The sequence below is a fragment of the Theropithecus gelada genome, chromosome 2, assembly GCF_003255815.1.
Source record: "Theropithecus gelada isolate Dixy chromosome 2, Tgel_1.0, whole genome shotgun sequence".
Lineage (NCBI taxonomy): Eukaryota > Metazoa > Chordata > Mammalia > Primates > Cercopithecidae > Theropithecus > Theropithecus gelada.
In genome coordinates, this window is record NC_037669.1 from 71,465,295 (window position 1) to 71,487,155 (window position 21,861).

The following is a 21,861-nucleotide window of genomic DNA, read 5'->3' on the forward strand; positions in this document are numbered from 1 at the left end:
TCTTGTAATAGATGCAGCAAAGAGACACATTGGCTTTTGACTCAAAGGAAGCTGACTTGAAAATGGTAGTAGAATTGTGTACAGGCACACACTTAGGAGAGAGAGTGGTGAATTCTTAGTTCCAGTTACTTTTCAGCTTCTTTTAGTTCATTCCCATCATGCTAAGTTGGCAACCTTCAGCCTATACAAAGTGCTACCATTGATTTAGTGTCTAACCGTGTAGTTGTTTGGATAAGACTCAGGAGGAAATCCTTTTTGTTCATCTCATCTTCCTGAACTTTGCTCTAACTTCACTCGTCACATTTACATGGAAAGTGATGTATAGAGTACATCACTTAGACTAAGATGTATTTAGAGATATTTTGTATGCTGCATTTTCATGTTAGTTATTCAAAGATAAATAGAACATTTTCTCTTTTCAAGCTTCACTTCTCTATCCAATATCTATCATACATCTATCTAACTATCCATCCATTTATCTATTCTCTAATTAAATTTTTACTTCTATAGTGATCAGCTGAAAAGACATACTTATACACCAAACCAAACAGGATAAAATAACTTTTTATCTCATACAGCTAACAGCTGACTCTCTATACACTCTGATTCCAACTATGCTTTTGTTAGGTTTTTGCCAAAACATTTCGCTGAGCCTGATGTAGAATTTTAGAACCACTTCTGAGGTTGACTGCCAAACCTACAAATTAATAAAATTAACAGGGACAGTGACTCCAAGCAGTGGTGGCACAAGAGAGGCAATTGCACAAAGTATGCCAGAGATTTTGATCAACAAAATTCTTCTAACAGATTGCCTGGCTGGAGTTTCAATCCTTATTTGCCATGGTATTAATGCATACTATTTTTCACAGATGAAAAGAAATGATTATGTTGAAGAATAATTTGCCACCTCTTCTAGTGGAGTTTGATGGAACTGTTCAAAGCCATGTGATCAATGAATTATTTATAGACTACAGTACTAATATCTGGTAGCAGTGCTATTGTTAAGGGTATGTCAAGCTTTCCAATAGATCCTGGCTTTTTTTTTTTTTCCTTCCTGAGCATGGATCCTTTGCCCGCTTAAAATTGTAACAAGTAGAAACTTGGTAGAGAGAATGACATTTTATAACAAAAATCACCAGTGGCTCAGTAGACAGCAAAGAAAATTGCCCTTTCCCCAGTTACATTTAATCTCCAGGGACAAAAATTTGGAGGTAAGGGAATTGGAATAAACATACATTCTCTCAACATAAAGCCAAGATTGCTTAGTATCAAGAATAATGATACAATATGTTTTTATGTAAGATTTAAGGCAAGATTAACATATGAATAAAGTTCTGGGCAAGCTAATGGTTTTATCAGCTCACTTTCACACTATCTTTTTCACATTTAAGGGGGCCTTTGTCCTGTCGGAGTCAGACCTACTCCGCAAGTCCTCTCAAGACAGCATTTCCTAACATCCCTCTATCCAAACAGACTAAATTGTCCAACTTAAGGATGGGGAATATGTGGTGCTCATGGCGGTAACAGACATCACTAATCAACTGCATCACTATTACAGCACTCTGCTGCTGAACCTTCTTGGCCAAATCATACTTAAATTTTGTTAGTTATTTATGCACTGGTAGTCTTGAAGAATGCATTTTACTACCCCCATTTTATAGGAAGGGCAAACAAGTTTTCAAAAGTTACATAGCTAGGACTGGAAGCAGGGTCTAAATTCTACTTTAAAACAGTATAACAACTGTTCCAGGCATCGTGGGGATAGTGGTAGAAAAACAAAATGCTACCTAGCTTTCAATTAAGTCACAAGACCACTACTAAATATACATATATATAAAATCATATTTTATATAAAAATTATATAATTATATATGTTGTATTACATATAATATATACTATATAATATAATATATAATTATATTATATATAATATATGCTATATATAATATAATATATAATTACATTACATAAGGTTCTTCAGGACTAAATAGAATTTGGACACAGAATCCATGCCTTGGGAATTTGATTTTTGAAAAAGTAGCCACTGTACATTAGAATGAATTGGATTTCACTCACTGCTCCCTAAATCCCAGTAAGCCTACCATAATCTAAGTTATGAAACATCTACCTGGAATATTGCAATAGCATTCTAATTCAGGGGTCTATGACCTGGGTCCATGCATAAATTCAGGGGGTCCTTTGAACTTGGCTGAAAAAAACACTTCATTTTCACTAGCTTTTAACTGCAATTGAGCATTTTCTCCAAATACGTCTACCTGTAGCAAACCACAGAGCTATAAGTAGAATCTGTGACTTGTTACCAATAAAAATCATTAAAAAAATTATACATTGGCTGGGCGCGGTGGCTCATGCCTGTAATCCCAGCACTTTGGGAGGCCGAGACGCGCAGATCACGAGGTCAGGAGATCGAGACCATCCTGGCTAACACTGTGAAACCCCGTCTCTACTAAAAAATACAAAAAATTAGCTAGGCGCGGTGGTGGGCGCCTGTAGTCCCAGCTACTCGGGAGGCTGAGGCAGGAGAATTGTGTAAACCCAGGAGGCGGAGCTTGCAGTGAGTGGAGATCGCGCCACTGTACTCCAGCCTGGCGACAGAGTGAAAAAAAATTATACATTACAGATATTGTAATGTATAATTACATTACAATAAAAAAAATTATACACTACAGATATTGAAAATATCTTGAAACATAATTGTGCTCATGATGTTTTAGAAATTATGGTGGATTTACCACTAGATTCTGTAATTTAATAAATTCATGAAGAGACATATATTTTCCTAAATGGCAGTTTTCTTTCAACATTTTGCTAACTGCATTTTGTATAACCGTTTCCTTCACAATCTTGTGTATTTTTTCTACACTTGAAAACACTTTCCTGAGGAGGGGTTAGATGACAAAGGAACACAAAAAGTTTAAACGCTTGTTCTTACTTTTTCCCTTGCTTTCACCTGTACTCACCATGGTGTGTCCTACATGCAACATCTCAGTGATTCTTGACAAAGATGAGTTTTATCACGTCTCTCTCCTGCTTTTGCCCTCCAATGGTTCTAGTGAAATCTAGAGTCCTTGCCATAAGGACCTATGCAAACTGCCCCCACCTTCCCCATGTTCTCAGATCCCATCTGCCAAATCTCCCCCTCACTAATCACTTCATGTGGGACCCCCACACTGAACTCTTTGCCCTTGCCTTGTACTTGCTCTTCCCTCTGGCTGAAAACCTCGTTCCTGGTTATCCTCATGGTTCTCTCCCGACTTCCTTCAGGTCTCTGCTTAAGTGTCACTTTATCAAAGGGACCTTCTTTATTGTCTCAGTCCATTTAGTGTTGCTATAAAGGAATACCTAAGGCTTGGTAATTTACAAAGAAAAGAGGTTTATTTGGGTCATGGTTCTGCAGGCTGTACAAGAAGCATTGCACTAGCATCAGCTCCTGGTGGGAGTTTCAGAGAAAGGGGAACCACCGTGTGCAGAGATCACAGGGCGAGACAGGAGGCAAGAGAGCAAGCAGGGAGGCTCCAGGCTCTTTTTAACCCTTTTCCTGTTTAGAAAAAAATATATATATATATGCAGCTCATTGCCAGCACTCATTTAATTTTACATAAACACACTCTTTGAGGCTGAAGTAAATCTGACTGATTTTCAATGTGAAAATAAAATACAGAAACTGTTCTTGCAGTTATGTGTAATAACTAATATCGGGATCATCTGAATCATCAGAATTGTCTATTTCAGAAACATTGGATTCATGCAATGAATTTTCAACCAACAACTGTTCAAGAATGATGTTAACATCATTGGCATGCTATGTTTTCTAGAATTTGACATTTTCAGCCATTGAGAATTACTATATTTTGTAAATGGAAGTACCACTACTGAAAACAGAATGCTATAAATAGAATGGTGTCTTTTGTTTCTAAAGTCTATTTACTAAAGTGACGTGAACATAATAACAAATGTGAAATATTTTGTGGCAAAGTTACTTTGGGGTAAATGCGGCAGCCACAAGCACTACCTGCAAGTATTCTCAGGGCAAACGGGCAAAACGTTCACAACCAGCTCTTGCAAGAACTAACAGAGTGAGAACTCACTCATCCCCTCCCTACCCCACCAAGGAGGATATTCATCTCTTCATGAGGGCTTCACCCCATGACCTAAACACCTCCCGTTAAGCCCCTCTTCCGATATTGGGGATCAAATTTCAACATTAGGTTTGGAGAGTCAAATATCCAAACCATTGCATTTATCTTATTTAAAATGTTACTGCCAACCTCAACACTCTTTTTCCTAAACTTGCCTAATTTTCCTCATTGCTCTTATCACCATGAATATATTGTATACTGGTGGTCACCTCACTGGACACTGGAGACTCAATTTTGTGTTAAAATAATGAACAGGTAAATAGTGTGCAGGAAAATGAACAGATAAGCAATGTACACGTAAGACATGGCTACGAGATGCCCATGGGTCAAGCCAAAGATTATTCAAGGCTACTGATTATTTCTCCGGAGTCCCCTTCTGTCAGGGGAAAAGCTAAGGTGATTGGTATGGTTTGACAATAGGCCAGGTGATTTTACTTTAGTCTTCAGTAAGGGGAACTCTGGGAGATCTGAGCAAAATCAGCATGTGGCCTGCAAGAAAGAGGTTATTGAACTGGAGCTAGCTATATGGCCTCTCAAAGGCCTGTGTTTCCCAACTATAAAATGGAGTTAATAACGCTACCTACTCCTCAGGGCAGTACAAGGGTGAAATGAGATAAAGCAGGTAAGAAGTTTAGCCCAGTACCTGGCATGTGGTAAGTGCCCAGTAAATGTTAGTTGTCACTTTATTATTGTTTTCATTATAGAAACGAATCATCTAGTTATACTGCTGTAAACTTTAGACTGAGGCCTCCTTGCCTAGGAGACCTCAAAATGCTTCACAGGGGTTGTGAGGCCCCCAAAAGTAAATACCAAGTACTTTTTGTCTGAGCATATCTAGATTTTTCTGGAAAAGAGAATCTGAAGAACTCCTCCCGATGTGTCTGCTCCTCAACACCAGAGCCATCCAGCATCAGGGTGAAGACATAGAATGTGAAGAATGGCCGAGGTGGGCGGATCATGAGGTCAGGAGATCGAGGCCATCCTGGCGAACACGGTGAAACCCCGTCTCTACTAAAAATACAAAAAAATTAGCCGGGTGTGGTGGCGGGTGCCTGTAGTCCCAGCTTCTCGGGAGGCTGAGGCAGGAGAATGGCATGAACCCGGGAGGCAGCGGAGCTTGCAGTGAGTGGAGATTGCGCCACTGCACTCCAGCCTGAGCAACAGAGTGAGACTCCATCTCAAAAAAAAAAAAAAAAGAATGTGAAGAATGGCATAGTGAGCTGTGAAGAATGGATGGCATGGTGAGCAATGCGCAAAGGTGCTGGCTCAGCAAAACTGTTAAGCCTCAATTTAACCAAAAGTCTAGGGGGAAGTATTTGTTTTCAATGGAGCAAACACACTGTAGAATAGAACGTTAAATATTCATGGACTTGAGAGAGAAAACACTAGAGTTAAAGGAAATTTCCTACCACGGAGACTTAGGATGATGATCCCATATTCCCAGAGAGTACAGGATCACTCACATCTGCTAATGGGTGGTGGTGATAGGTACAAGATAGTATAAAAGTTTGAGAAACAATAGTGATGTTTAAATTAGTGTGCATCAAAATTCTCTTGAGATGTGTATTAAGATGTGTGTTAAGATGTGTGCCAGAGATTCTGACTCAGGGGGTGAGCAGTAGATCGAAAAACCTGCATTTATAAGAAGCACCCTGTATTAGTCCATTTTCATGATACTGATAAAGACATGCTTGAGACTGAGTAATTTATAAAGAAAAAGGTTTAATGGACTCACAGTTCCACGTGCCTGGAGAGGCCTCACAATCATGGCAGAAGGCAAGAGGCACTTTTTTTTTTTTGAGATGGAGTCTCCCTCTGTCGCCCAGGCTGGAGTGCAGTGGTGTGATCTCGTCTCACTGCTAGCTCCGCCTCCTGGGTTGACGCCATTCTCCTGCCTCAGCCTCCTGAGTAGCTGGGACTACAGGGGCCTGCCACCACGCCCAGCTAATTTTTTTTTTTTTGTATTTTTAGTAGAGACGGGGTTTCACCGTGTTAGCCAGGATGGTCTCAATCTCTTGACCTTGTAATCCGCCTGCCTTGGCCTCCCAAAGTGCTGGGATTACAGGCGTGAGCCACTGTACCCGGCCAAAGCACATCTCATGTGGCAGCAGATAAGAAAGAATGAGGGCCAAGTGAAAGGGGTTTCCCCTTATAAAACCATCAGCTCTCATGAGACTTATTCACTACCATGAAAACAGTATGAGAGAAACTACCCCATGATTCAGTGATCTCCCACCAGGTCCCTCCAACAACATGTGGGAATTATGGGAGTTACAAAAAAAGATGAGATTTGGGTGGGAACACAGCCAAACCATATCACACTCTAAGTAATTCCAATACAGGTGGTCCAAGGCCCATTCTAAAAAAGATGAGTCAAAAGGAAAGAGGTTAGAAAACAGTCCTCTCAGCAACTTTCAGCTCAGCTCACCAGGATCAAAGAGCATAGCATTCAGGGCCAATGCTTTAGGAGAGATGTATTTGCATGGTGTATCTTTTGTATCTAAAGTGTTGGAGACCTGTGCAGTGATGGGAGGCTAATTGAGGCTTAGACATCCTTACCATTTCCTCTTTGGGAATTTGGCTCATATCCACTGAACTTCCTGTGTTTCATCCATAATCCTTTTATCTTAGAACACTTGTTTCTATGTCCAGAAATCCCCAGGTAAGTTCTGAGTTGTCTTCTGAAATCCTAGATTTGGAAGGAAGACCTAGTGAGAAAATGCTACCAAAGAAACAAAACAAAGTGTGGTAGATTATTATTCAGCAAAAAATCACTTGCTTTCACTCCTCCTTGACCTCCATAGGAGTAGTGTACATCCCAGCTTCATGGGAACTGGGCTTGTCCTGGTGATAGGCTTTGGCTAATGGAAGGTAAGTAGAAGGGACAGTGTCTGGATTCCAAGCTTATGTTGTATGATCTTCATATGTTTCTATTCATCCCTCTGTGTATTGGTTTTCTGTGGTTGCTGTAACAAATTACTGTAAACTTGATGGTATAAAATAACTGAAATTCTTTCACTGTTCTGGAGGCCAGAAGTCCAAAATCAAGAGGTCAACAAAGCTGTTCGCCCTGCAGTGTGTTCCTTGGCTTGTATTTGCCTAATTCTAATCTCTGTCTTTATCTTTCCACAACCTCCTTGTACCATCTTCTCTTCTGTATCTTATAAGAACACTTACTTGGTCATTGGATATAGGACCATATAGATTGCAAATGATTATCTCATCTTAAGATCCTGGACCTAATTACAGTTACAAAGACAATGTCTTAGTTACCTTGGGCTGCTATAATGAAATACCATAGACTTGGTGACTTAAACAACAGATATTTACTTTTCACACTTCCGGGGGCTGAAAAGTTCAAGATCAAGGTGCCAGCAGATGCCATGTCTGGTGAAGACCCTCTTCCTGGTTTGTAGATGGCCACCTTCTTGCCATGGCCTCACATAGTGAAGACAGAGAGAGAGAGAGAAAGAGAGAGAGCTCATGTCTCTCTCTCTTCTTAAAAGGGCACCAATACCATCATTGAAACTCCACCCTCATCTAAACCTAATTACCTCCCAAAGGCCTTACCTCCAAATACTACCATATTGAGGGTTAGGGCTTAAACATATGAATTTGGGGGAAAACAAACATTCAACCTATAGAAGACTTTTTTCCTAAATAAGATCACATTTACAGGTTCAAAAGGTGTATTAGTCTATATTCACACTATTGATAAAGACATACCCAGGACTGGGTAATTTACAAAGAAAAGAGGGTTAATTGTCTCATGGTTCCACATATCTGGGAAAGGCCTCACAATCATGATGGAAGGCAAGGAAGAGCAAGTCACATTTTACATGGTGGCAGCAAAGAGAGAGCTTGTGCAGGGGAACTCCTTTTTATAAAACCATCAGATTTCATGAGACTTATTCACTATCACAAGAATAGCACAGGAAAGACCCACCCCTGTGATTCAGTTACCTCCCACCAGGTCCCTCCTACCACACTTGGAAATTGTGGGAGCTAAAATTCAAGATGAGATTTGGGTGGGGACACAGCCAAACCATATCAAGGGGTTTGAACACGGACATATCATTTTGTAGGGTGTGGGGACATCATTCAACTCACTATACTGGGAGTGTCTAATGTCTACAGTGAGAGGAACATGCTCCAGTTCTTCAGTCTGGGCCTCAGTAGATTTGAGCACAACCCACAGCCTGAAGCAGAGACACCTGCTCAACTGCCCAACTTGAACAGAGATAATTGCTGATTACTGTGTGATTCTGAGACTTAGTGATAGCTTGCTGTACAGCAAAAGGTGACTAATACCCAAGGAATGAAGAGCATGCCCACTTAGTCCCCTCTTGGCAAAAGGGAATTTTGTCACAGACACAATAACAGTAAGAAGTGACTTTGTGTTATGGAAGTTATTAGGGGAGGCTGGTTTTGGTTTCTTTCACCAGATAATTTACCCCCAAATTGGCCTGAGAACATTCATTCTGCTTCAGGATTCACATATAGTGATGTAATTGCCAACTTGGAGAGAGTGGGGAAGGGAAGTGGAAATGATTTTAGCATTCCTGACTTGCATGCTCCTCAATAAAGCAACCCATGGTTGCAAATGATCATAAGACTCCTTTGGATAATTTGCATTTCTCTTTACAGACAGAACTTGGCTTTTTTTCTGAGGAAATACATTTTGATAAAAAACACTTTAACCTGCATATATATACTAGCCTTGGTTCAGCCATAAGAAAGAAATTATTAGTCAGATTAGGGAAAGTAATGGATGAGCCTGTGAAAAATGGGTTTGGCACCAAGCAAACAGAAGGCAATATATGGGAATGGTTGAGGTATTCAGCAGTGGAATAAAATTACAGCCTCACTCACTCACAACCTGTGGTCCTTGCCCATGCACTGAATTAAATAAGACATTGAACTCATTTTCACAGCAACCTGTATAAATAGCTGCAGCAGATTCCATGAACTGAAAGAAGCAGCCAAATTTTGTTTAACTTTGTGTCCCCAATTCCTGGCATCAAGCCTGATGCTAACTATATGCTCAATAAGTGTTTGTTACATTGAACACATGGGAGCAAGAGTGATTCTCTTAAAATTAAGACAGACCATGTAATTCCTCCACTGAAACCTTTTAGTGGTTCACATCTCATCCAGACACAAACTCAAAGTCTTTTTGATGCCTGTCAGAACTTTGCATGGTATGATCCTGAGCTCCACTCTGACCTCATCTGTCCACTACTGTTCTACAACACACCAATTCTTCCCCAGTCACTTCATCGTCCTCTCCTTGTTTGTAAAACTCACCAAGCATTCTCTAGCTTCAGGAACTTTGCACTTCCTAACTTCTCTGCCTGGATTGCTCTCTCCCTACATATCTGCATGTCTTTTCGGTCTTTGCTCACACCATTTCCTTCTCCATTTGGCCTCCCATAACCATCATATATAAAATTGCAATTCCCAGCCTCACTCCCCAACACTTCCTACTTCCAATCACTGCTTTATTTAGTCATTTATTCCTACTTCAATTTAACAATGAATATTGATATATTTATCTCTCTCTCTAGCTAGACTATAAACTCTTCCAAAGGAAGAGTTTGTATATATATATATAAAAGCTATCTATCTATCTTAAAACAGTGCCTGGCACAGAGTAGTCACACAGTAAAGATTTGTTAAATGAGTGAAAAAATGGCCGTTTGTGCCATGCATTGAGTGATTCCATGAATTAAAAAAATGCATTTTGGTAATGAATGCTGTTGTTGCATCTTAGTACCAGAACTGTCTCTTTAAAATTTACCTGAAAGGGCCCTTGTTTCTGCTGCTCTGTCTTCTGACCACACTGAGGCTTCCTGAGGTTTCCTTACATGCCCTGTCTGGCATGCCATGCCTCCTGTTTCTAGGCCATAACACTTAAAATCCACTCTCTTATAAATTTTAGGAGAAGAGCCAAGATGGCCAACTATATGCAGGCAGGAAGAACATCTCCCACAAAAAGACCAGATAGAGAAGACTGGCACACTCTGAGCAGACCTTCGGAAGGAAGGCAGTGAGAATAGACGGAGGGAGGATGCAAACGGTGAGTTGCAGGGGGAGTAAGGTAGGAACCCTACACAGGGCTGCTGAGCACCAGGACTTATTCTTGGCTGTCAGTGGCTCCTGGGGAAGGACTGAATTAAATGGGCAAAGAGTGGCATACTCTCACCATGGACCTTCAGAATCCTAGCTGCAGGAGACTCTATGACCCCCATGAACATTTGAGCTGACAGGGACAGCTGCTTGGAGAGGTGGCAAGCACGGACTCTAGCCTGTGTGGAGCCCAGAAGGTTTGGCATGGGAATGGCTACAGTGGAGCATGGCCAGGGATGTTCATACCCCAAGGCTTGCCATGCTCCTATAGGTGGCTTTGGCTTTTGTTGACTCTTGGACCTAGACAAGGCAGGGTAGTCTTGCCTGTGGGACAGGACCAGTCTGATCTGAGCAGCCCCCTGTTTGTAGGCATCTCCTGTGGTCCCTTCCTGGCTGTATCTGCTTGCAGCACAGCCTTGGATGCACTTTCTGGCAGCCACCACCATAGATTCTTTGCTGGTTGTCCCCGTCTAACTGTCAGAGAGTTTCAGTACATGGGTCCCAGAGGATGTGCACTTGCCCACAGCCTCCTCCCACTGCTTTGATAGCACGTGTGGACCTTACCACGCTATTGCCACCAGTGCACATGTGAACTTTGCCGCTGCTGCTCTGCCCCTGCCAGTGCAGGTATACAGTACATGTGTGCATATGGATGCCACCACCCCGCATCTTCTGGTGTGTGCACACCCTCCCACACCACTGTAACCACCAGCATATGCACACAGACACCACCACATCAATGCTACTGGAGTGAGCACATGCATGTGGTCTCTACCACCTCACTACTGCCGGCATACATGCACATGAGCATGGACCCTGCTGCTACCACCCCAATGAAGTGCTTTTGCCAGCATCCCATCAGATCATTGTTGCCAGTGGAGTGGAAACACCTCAACCCCTACAACATAGCAGGTGCTTAACCTCAAGGGGCCAGAGAATAAAGCTGTAGGCTTGGTCCCAGCCCTCCAGGGTTAGAGCACGCAGCCTAGGAGTGCTGAGCTGAGTCTTGGCCCCCAGAAATAATCCAGGAACAAAGTCAGTCAGCTGGGTTGACTCCTCAAGGGCACTGAAGAATATAAAAGCAAAAAACGCCATCCAAAGGACAGCAACATCAAATATTAAAGGAACATCAACCCACACAGATGAGAAAGAACCAGCTCAAGAACTCTGGCAACTCAAAAAGCCAGAGTGTCTGACCTCCAAACAATCACACTAGCTCTTCAGCAATGGTTCTTAACCAGGCTGAAATGGCTGAAATGACAGACATAGAATTCAGTATCTGGATAGTAACAAAGATCATTGAGATTCAGGAGAACGTTGAAACCCAATCCAAGGAATCTAAGGAATCCAATAAAATGATACAAGAGCTCAACAAAACAGATTTGATAGAGCTAAATAACTCACTATAAGAATTTCACAATATAGTCAGACACTGGATCACCTAGATTCATAAAACAAGTTCTTACATACCTATGAGGTGACTTAGATAACCACACAATAATAGTGGGAGACTTCAACATTGCAGTGACAGTATTAGACAGATCATGGAAGCAGAAAACTAATAAATATATTTGGGACTTAAACTCGACACTTGACCAAATGGGTGTAAAAGACATCTATACAATATATGTTCTTCTCTTCTGCATGTGGCATGCACTGTAAAATCAACCAGACATTCACCCATAAAACAATTCTCAACAAATTAAAAAATACCCTAAATCATAAGAAACACGTTCTTGGACCACAGCAAAATAAAAACAGAAATTAATACTAAGATGATCTCTCAAAACCATACAATTACATGGAAATTAAACAGTCTGCTCCTGAATGACTTTTGTGTAAACAATGAAATTGGGGAGAAATCAAGAAATTATTTGAAACTAATGAGAACAAAGCTATAATATACCAGAATCTCTGAGACACATGTAAACCAATCTCAAGAGGAAAGTTTATAGCATTAAATGCTCACATCGAAAATAAGAAAGATCTCAAATTAACAACCTAATAGCACACCTAGAAGAACTGGAAAAACAAGAGCAAACCAACCCCAAAGACAGCAGAAGAAAAGAAATAAGCAAAATCAAACCTGAACTGAATGAAATTGAGATGCCAAAAAATGACACCAATGACCAATGAAACCAAGAGTTTGTTTTTTGAAAGAAGAGGACTAATAGGCTGCTAGCTAGACTAATGAAGAAAAGAGAGAAGATCCAAATAAACACAATTAGAAATGACAAAGGGAACATTACTACTGACCTCATAGAAATAAAAAAAACTACTAAGAGACTACTACAAACACCTCTATGCCGACAAACTAGAAAACCTACAAGAGATGGGCAAATTCCTGGAAACATACAACCTCCCAAGATTGAATCAGGAAGAAATTGAAAAGCCTGAAGAGATCAATAATGAGTTCTGAAATTGAATCAGTAATAAAAAGCCTACCAACCAGGAAAAGCCCTGGACCAGAGAGATTCACCGCTGAATTATACCAGATATATGAAGAAGAGCTGGTACAAATCCTATTAAAACTATTCCAACAAATTGAGAAAGAGGAACTCCACTCTAACTCATTCTATTCTATGAGGCCAGTATCATTCTGATACCAAAACCTGGCAGGGACATAACAAAAATAGAAAACTTCAGGTCAATATCCCTCATGAACATGGATCCAAAAATCCTCAACACAACACTAGCAAACCGAGTCCAGCAGCACATCAAAAAGCTAATCAAACACAATCAAGTAGGTTTTATTACTGGGATGCAAGTTTGGCTCAGCATGTGTAAATCAATAAATGTGATTCATCACATAAACAGAACTAAAACCAAAATCATATGATCATCTCAATAGACACAAGAAGGGCTTTTTGATAAAATTCAACATCCCTTCTTGTTAAAAATCCTCAACAAATTAGGCATCGAAGGAAACTACTTCGAAATAATGAGTCTTCTATTATAAATCCACAGTCAAGAGTATACTGAATGGGCAAAAACTAGAAGCATTCTCCTTGAGAACTGTAACAAGACAAGGATGCCTGTTCTCACCACTCCTGTTCAACACAGTACTGGAAATCCCAGTCAGAGCAATCAAGCAAGAGAAAGAAATAAAAGGCATCAAAATAGGAAGAACGGAAGCCAAATTACATCTCTTCATGAACAATATGATTTTATACCTAGAAAACCACACAAGCAGAGACCCAAAGCAGAGACTTTCAAAAGTCGGAATGGAAAAAAAAATAAAAAATATAATATATTGCTTTTATCTGTAGTCACCATAATTTAAAAAAAATCTCTAACTTACAAAAAAGAAAATTAACCTGAAAGGAATGCTAGTCTTCAGATAGGTGGAAGATTTGTAGGAGGTAATTCTTTAAGTTGTTTGTGATTATCTTTGAAAGCTGGAATAATAAACCAAAATAGTGCTAATGTGCAATATAGAAGTAGCAATTGTGTCTTAGCTCTATATTACATACCAGTCTGCAACTTTGTTTTGGTCAATAGAAAAGAACCAGATGATCATTGTGATTTATTAAATGTGTATTCTTAATTAAGATGAAAGAACTTATGCATTAATATTATCTGCTGGCTGGAAAAAAAATCCAGTGAAAGATAAACCCTTCAGATTCTGATAAAATGCTTTGGGGCAGGGACTTATGAAGAGCTAGTTCTTTTCCAATGTAGAGAAGTCGGGAGAGATACCTTAAATTCTAAGCCCTGGAATAGATTGTGGCTGCATCTCTGGCTTTACAACCAGCCATTAGAGTAGGGCCCTAAGAACCAATGATACACCTTTGGCTTTACCTTGGATGGAAAATATAGGGAACCAAGTCAATGGTTCAGAAAGTGCCATTAATGTAGCATTATCCATAAGTCAAACCACTCCCCAGGGGAAGGAACTCCAGAGTGAGAGCCTTGTCTATCTTGAATGTGTTCTATCTTGGGGTCATGATAAGAGGGGAGAGAAAAGGCTGAGATATGTACACATCCATATGTCCCTTAAATAGGCTTTTATGAATATTTGGATCAGAGAATGTTTAAATCTGGTCAATCAAATGGGTGGCTAAAGAGAACTCAAATATACTGTAAACCAAATAATTCTGAAATAATTTAAATGAGGGTGCTATGGTTTAAATGTGTACCTCAAATTTCATGTGTTGAAAACATAATCCTGGCCGAGCATGGTGGCTCACACCTGTAATCCCAGCACTTTGGAAGGCCAAGGCAGGCAGATCACCTGAGGTCAGGAGTTCAAGACCAGCCTGCCCAACATGGCAAAACCCCATCTCTACTAAAAATACAAAAAATTAGCTGAGCATGGTGGTGGGCACCTGTAATCCCAGCTACTCAGGAGGAAGGAGAATCCCAGCTACTGAGGAATGAGAATCGCTTGAACCCGGGAGGCAGAGGTTGCAGTGAGCTGAGATCCGTGAAATTCTGCCTCAACAAAAAAAAAAAGAAAAAAGAAAACATAATCCCCACACTCATATGTTGATTGGTTGTGGAGTCTTTGAGAGGTAATTAGGACTAGACAAAGGCTTTAGGTTAGGGCTGTCATGATAGGACTGTTGACTTTATAAAAAGAGGTCACTTAAACTGACCTGCACTCACTTGCTTTCTCACCATGTGATGCCCTATGCCATGTTATGACGCAGCAAGAAGGCCCTCACAGATGCTAGTGCAATGCTTTTGGATTTCCCAGTCTCCAGAATCATGAGTCAAATAAATTTCTGTTCATTATAAATTACCCAGTCTCAAGTATTCTGTTATAGCAACAGAAAATGACTAAGACAGAAAATTGTTACTAAGAAGTATGGTTGTTGGTATAGCAGATACTTGAAAATGTAGAAGTAGCTTGAGAACTAGGTAATTGGTAGAGGCTGAAAGACTTTGGAAGAACAAGCTAGAAAAAGCCTGAATTTTCATAAACAGAATGTTCAGAGTGATTCTGGTGAGGACTCAGAAGGATAGACTAGGAAAAGTCTGAAACTTCTTAGAGATTACTTAATTTGTGTGACCAGAATGTTGATAGAAATATGAACAGTAAAGGCCATTTTGATGAATTCTTAGATGGAAATGAAGATCAAGACATTGGAAACTAGACTAAAGGCCATCCTTGTGATTCTGTTGTAAAGAACTTAGCTGCACTGTGTCCATGCCCTAGGGCTTTATGGAAGGCAGAATTTAACAATGAGGAATAAGAATATTTGGTGGAAGAAATATCTAGGCAGGAAAACATTCAGGCTGCTGCATGGCTACTTTTAACTGCTTATAGTAAAAGAAGGAGATTAGTATTGACAGAGCAAAGTTAGAGGCTATTCATCAGGACAATGGAACATCAATACATGATGTGGAATTCAGAGAAATGCTCTTTTCCTAGAAGCAGATGAGGCAATTTTGTATTATAAAACTGAATAATAGGTGTAAGAGTCAGGAGGCCTGGATTATAGTTCCCGATATACTACTCTGGGCACATCACTTAACTACACTGAGCCTCAATTTCCTCATCTGTAAACAAAATCAATTGTATTTTCTCTGCCTACTTTGGAGGGTAATTCTTAAAATCATATAAGGACACATATGTCTGATCATTATATAAGCATAGCTTAAAAACAAGTTTTTAAAAAATAAAAAAAAAAAACCTCAGAGCTTTTGTTTAAACAATCTTAATCCCATAAACCCCAGTATGGACTGACCAATCAGCCTAGCAGACAACTGGGATAGTGTGGGCAGAGGATATTGAAGTCTATCAGAAATCAGATTTCTTTTGAAACAAGTCATTGTCTTATTTCTGAAGTTGCCCATATGCTAGTAATACCACGAGATTAAAATTCACAAAAGTTCTCTTTTTTTTCTTTTTTTTCCAGGATTTAAATATTTCACAGTTGAATTTGAGGAAAAACAACTCCGTGTTCAATGTTTGTACTACTCCTTAAGGCTCCAAGTCAGCATTTAAGATACTGACTCAAAAACCTTAATAGAAGATGAAACTATGCTAATTAGGACAACGGAAATTTACGTATCTATGTGGAAGGATTCTTTGTGTGTGTGTGTGCGTATTGGTGGGAATCTCTACTGGGTAGCTCCTCACTGTAGTGGGAGAGAAAATACATTAAAAATAATAAAGAGGCCGGGTGCAGTGGCTCACGCCTGTAATCCCAGCACTTTGGAAGACTGAGGCAGTTAGATCATGAGGTCAGGAGATCAAGACCATCCTGGCCAACATGGTGAAACCCCATCTCTACTAAAAATACAAAAATTAGCTGGCATGGTGGCGTGCACCTGTAGTCCCAGATACTCGAGAGACTGAGGCAAGAGAATCACTTGAACCTGGGAAGCAGAAGTTGCAGTGAGCCAAGATTGTGCCATTGCATTCCAGCCTGGCGACAGAGCAAGACTGCATCTCACACACACATAAAAATAATAGCAGCAGTAATAATAATAATGATAACAATAATAATAATGGATGCTACTTTATGAAAATATATTTAAAAGACACTATTTTCTCCTCTGCTTGGGGAACAGAGTTAAAGCTCTTCTGAGGACTCTGAAAAATTTCTCAGAGGTCTGAAGTCAACAGACACTCTCCTAGAGCCTCAGTCTCACATGTAATTCTTCTTTTCCATGCACACATGCCTCTCTGAAATGCCCTTTGAGACTCATTTTCCCTTTTAAGCCTGCCTGCATGAGGCTGCATTTCATACAGAAATTGTCACCTCTCTTTATCACTCTGTTACTCTTCCCAAGAAAAAGGGAATACTAGTATTATTGGTCAGATTCTGGAATACTTTACAGAAAATTTACTATTGTATGTGGTCACTGCGAATTAAGAGGTTATACATATGGTATTGAGGTATAGCATTGAAACTCTTGAAGTTCAATGTTAAAATAGACTTTGAATGAATAAAATAAAACAGATTCTAAATCTACAGTTCTTTCCCTAATATTCATCTCAAGTCTTCAAAACTAGATTCCATGTAATAGTCAGACAATGGCAAAGTGAATTTTCTTGTTTTTCTTTTCCTCCCAGATAACTAAGTTTTATTTTCTCTGTCATTCGTATCTTCAGCCCAGAAACCCAGTTCCAGACCACTGTAAGCAAGGCTATAGGTATAGACAAAATAAACTTTTTTCTTGTCTAGGAATTTATATTGTTGTTTTTATTATAGGTTACCAAAGAGTTTATTCTTCGATCTTTTGACATATTAAAAGTTAAACTTTTTCAGTTCTCTACCTCCAGCCATTCTGTCTTAGGAATGGTGGCTATTTACAGCTTTTGGCTGAAATTAGTGAGAGCAAGTTTGTTACTTGTTATCACTTTGGAGTTTATGAAATTCTTTTGAAAGTCTTCCTCTCTGAGTCAGTCAGGACCTGGGACTTCGCTTGACTCTCATGACATGGGGTATACCACATGGGAAGATAAAATACCTTAAAGTTCTGCCATTATCATTGTCTCTTTCTAAAGGATACTGACTAGGAGGCAGAGGGTGATGCATAGGATTCATTAGACGTAAGAGTTGACTGTACCTCTCACTCCGCTCCTCTCTCTTCTTTATCTTGCTTCCAAAATAAACGTGCATACAATCACTGAGGGGTTTTGTTAAAATAGAGATTCTGACTCAGTAGGTTTGGAAGCCACAGATTCTACATTTCTAACAAGTTCTCAGGTGATACAGATGTTGCTGGTCCATGGCCTACACCCAAAGACAGACCTATGGGAGGACACTTCAGCTCAGCTTGCCAGAGAGTGCCATCCTCCAGTAGTGTAGCAGTCACAAATCTACCTAATAGTCCATTGGTATTTTGATTCCTTCAGCTTCTATCCATTGTATGTACTACTTCCTCAGGCTCTTTTTGCAGAGGGATGATTGGGAAAGCAGGTAGGATCCCCGGTACAAAAACGATACCAATTCCTTCAGGGTATTACCACTCTTCCTACCAACAATTCGTTTATATTTCTAGATTTTAGAACTGCAGTAGCGAAGCTATCCTCCAGAGGATAAAGGCTAGTGGCCAGAAAGATGATTACTGGTGGCCAGAAGGTGACTTTTATTACCTTTTCCTCCTTGATTTATCTTTAATTTAAATGTCTTTATCTATCCAGTCTCTATGGATGGCATCATCAGTTAGGCTGCCGATATTTTTCAAGACTTCTGTGAAGGGGCTAGTAAGAGCTTTTCTCAACTAATGATACCTGCAATAAAATAACATTCACCAACACAGCTTTAAACAAGTGGAAACTCAACAAAGCTGTAAAGGCACGTTAGCCTGTTTAACAAGGCAGGCGGGCAGGAAGGTAGAGAACTTTTCTAGTTGGATTGAGGATGCTTACAGCCTCTGTTGATGATCTGTTCCTAGGGATCAGCAATAATATTGAATTGTATTCCTTCATGGGATGATTCTTCTAAAGATACTACTAAACATTCGCGTTTCGTTAGGGACCACATGAGGTATTGTGGGAATAGCAAAGATAAACAAGACAAGCATTGGCTTTCCAGAGATCTAAACATAGGCCAGAACAGACACGTTAATGACTAGATTTTTAAAGGACTCACTGGATGCCATTAAGGTATACATCCAATAAATATTTTTTAAGCCACTACCACATTCCAGGCAAAGTGGTGAAAACAATAGACATAGTCCCTTCTTCCACTGGAGCTCATTAAATAGCCAATTACACAAATAAATATGTGATGACAAATTTATATAACTGTCCTGAAATGTAGATGGGCTGTAAGGAAGAAAAAAGAGAAACCTGGCTGAGAATAGAATTAGAGAGCGCCTCTCTGAGGAAGGGACATTTCTCCTGAGACTCTGAAGGATAAGGAGGAGTTTGCTAAGTAAAGAGATGGGAAGACCAGTACAAAGGAAAGCACAGCATGTGCTAAGGCAGGAAAGAACTTGACACATTCCAGAACTAAAAGCAGACCAGTATGGCCAGATGGTAACGAGGGAGAGAGAGAGTGGAACAAGATGAGGCTGGACAAGCAGGCAAAGAAGCTCACGTTGAGGCACCCTGCAGGACCAGACTCAGCATTTTCTTCTAAATGCAGTGGGAAACCATGAACACAATTTGCATTTTGAGAAGTTGACTATGGCTGCAGACAGGAAAGAGGCAAAAATCTTAGCTGATGGACCAATTGGAGCCGTCAGTTGGGTCATGTTCATTATGTTCTGAGTTCAGGGACAAATTGCTGGCCAGTAAGGTGCCAGCTACCACCAATGCTGGTGCCATTGCCCCATGTGAAGTCTCTGTGCCCAGAACACCATGCTGGGGCCAGAGAAGACTCCCTTCGTCCAGGCATTATGCATCACCATTAAAATCTCCAGGGGCATCGTTGAAATCCTAAGGGATGTGCAGCTCATTGAGACTGGAGACAAAGTGGGAGCCAGTGAAGCCATACTGCTGAACATCTCTCGCTATTCCTTGGGTGGATCATCAAGCAAGTGTCTGACAATGGCAGCATCTACATCCCTGAAGTGCTTGACATCACAGGGGACACTCTGCATCCTCACTTCCAGGGTGTCTGCATGGTGCCTGTGTTTGCAGATTGGTTACCCAGCTGTTGCATCAGTACCCCGTTTTATCACCAATGGGTACAAAGACCTTCTTGGCTGATCCATCTGCCTTGTGGCTGCTGCCCCTGTGACCTCCACTATCACTGCTGCTCCTACTGTGGCCACAGCCACAGCCAAGTTTGAACCAAGGAGGAATTGAGAGTTGGACAAGGATATGGAGTTTGGTCTCATTGATCACCAAAAAGCAACAAACTTAGCCAGCTTTTTTTTTTTTTTCTCAAAACCAGTAAATAAAGACTTACCTTAAAAAAATAAAAAGAAGTTTCAACACTGACTAAAGTGCCTGAGGTCAACATAGAGACAAATTTAGTCAGTATGTTTCTCTTATATTCTAAGGTGCCCTGAGGGGATGTACTTGAAGAAGAAATTTTGGAGCATGTACTTCAGAGAAGAAAGAGGATTTCAGAGATGACCTAAAAATATACAATAAGTTAATCTTAAAGTATCCTTTTGTGTAAGACAATACACTAAGTCTTGTGGGACTTGAGTTCCCATTCCCATTTCACTATGTGTACACGTGTATACATAGCACACATGTGTAAACTTGGGCCGAATGCTTATTTTTCTCATATATAAAGTAAAAACATTGATGCGGTCTCTAAAGCTCCTTTCAGCTATATGCTTATTTTGTGGAGATGAACATGGGATTTGAATCAGAGGAACTGGGTCTTCTGCTCACTCCTGTGACCTTGGCCGAGTCACTTGATCTTGCTGAAACCAAGTTCCTCATTTAAAAATAGGGAAATGATGTTATCTAGAATTGCAGACCCAACATTGAACACAACGCCTGGCACTTTGTAGGAAGTATTTTGTAATGAATGAATACTTTTCTACCTTGTGAAGATTAAATGAGATCTGATGTAAGTTTGGAAACTATATAGCTCTGTTTCAATACTCACTATGAACTCAAATTTACGTTATTAAAATCTTTACTGTGTTCTGGGCTGAGCATAGCTCTTTTTCCAGTATTATTTGTTCAAATGAGGGTACGTCTTCAAATTTCTTGGCACATATTAAAACAGCAGTAAGTGAGGCTTCATAAAAATGAGAGGGTATACCATTTAATGAGCTATTAAACTTCCCACCAGAAAGCCAGAAACTCAGAAGGAGTCCAAAATAGCAACTGCTACATAACCAGCCAAATAATCAGCTACATTTATGAGCCAGCAATCCATTCTTAACATGCCTACAAGATAGACAGGAGAAATAAAATAAAATAAAAAAGCCGGTTTTAGCTCAGACTTCCCTGTAAGGTATCTTTATCGATCGTCTTTAACACTTACAATTTCCAGGCAACAGTTTCTTAATATGGACTTGCAGGTTTCATATGAGAATGGCAAGTAAAGTATAAAAAGTTGCCTCTGCAGAAGAGTCAACTTTTTACACTTTAAACTATTTCACCTTTTGTTGGAATTTCTTGAAATGATGGCTTGAGTTTAAGCTGTCAATGTTATTTAAATGCCAGAGTGGTTGTTCATCCTCGCCCTCACCCCACACACTCCATTCTAGTTTTTCCACTGCTGCTTTCCTATTCTTAAGAGTTGCAGGGGGTACCAGCTGCGGTTCAGTTTGGCTTTGAAGTTCAGCAGACTTCCCCTGTTCCCCATGAATGATTTCTCTCATTGAGAGTTACTTTGAGCTTGAGGTAGAATTTAATGTTCTCAGAAGACTAAAAAAAAAATTCCCTTAGGTGTGTGATACGAAGAAAGAACACTGCCTCCTTATTTCTGCTCCAGTTCATCCATCTACAAGGCAGGCCAGTGGGAAGGCTGGAACAAAGTCTAGGCTAAATTAATACTCTGGTTCCAATATTTGCTATTTATATATTGCATGAGGAAACCTGCTGGTGGCCCTGTGGAGTGATCTGAAAAGTAGAGGAGACAAAGATGGCTATGAGTACAAAGGGCATTCTGGACAAGAGCTAATGTTTCCTCAGGGGGAGTATGAACCAGTAAGAACGTTAGGAAGAATATCAGCAAAAGTAGCAGCAATACCA

General features: G+C 40.2%; 1 pseudogene; it reads left to right on the top strand.

The window, feature by feature from the left end:
* The first annotated feature begins 19,417 nt into the window (after positions 1-19,417).
* LOC112619324 lies at positions 19,418-20,004 on the top strand (annotated as a pseudogene).
* Positions 20,005-21,861: the final 1,857 nt, after the last annotated feature.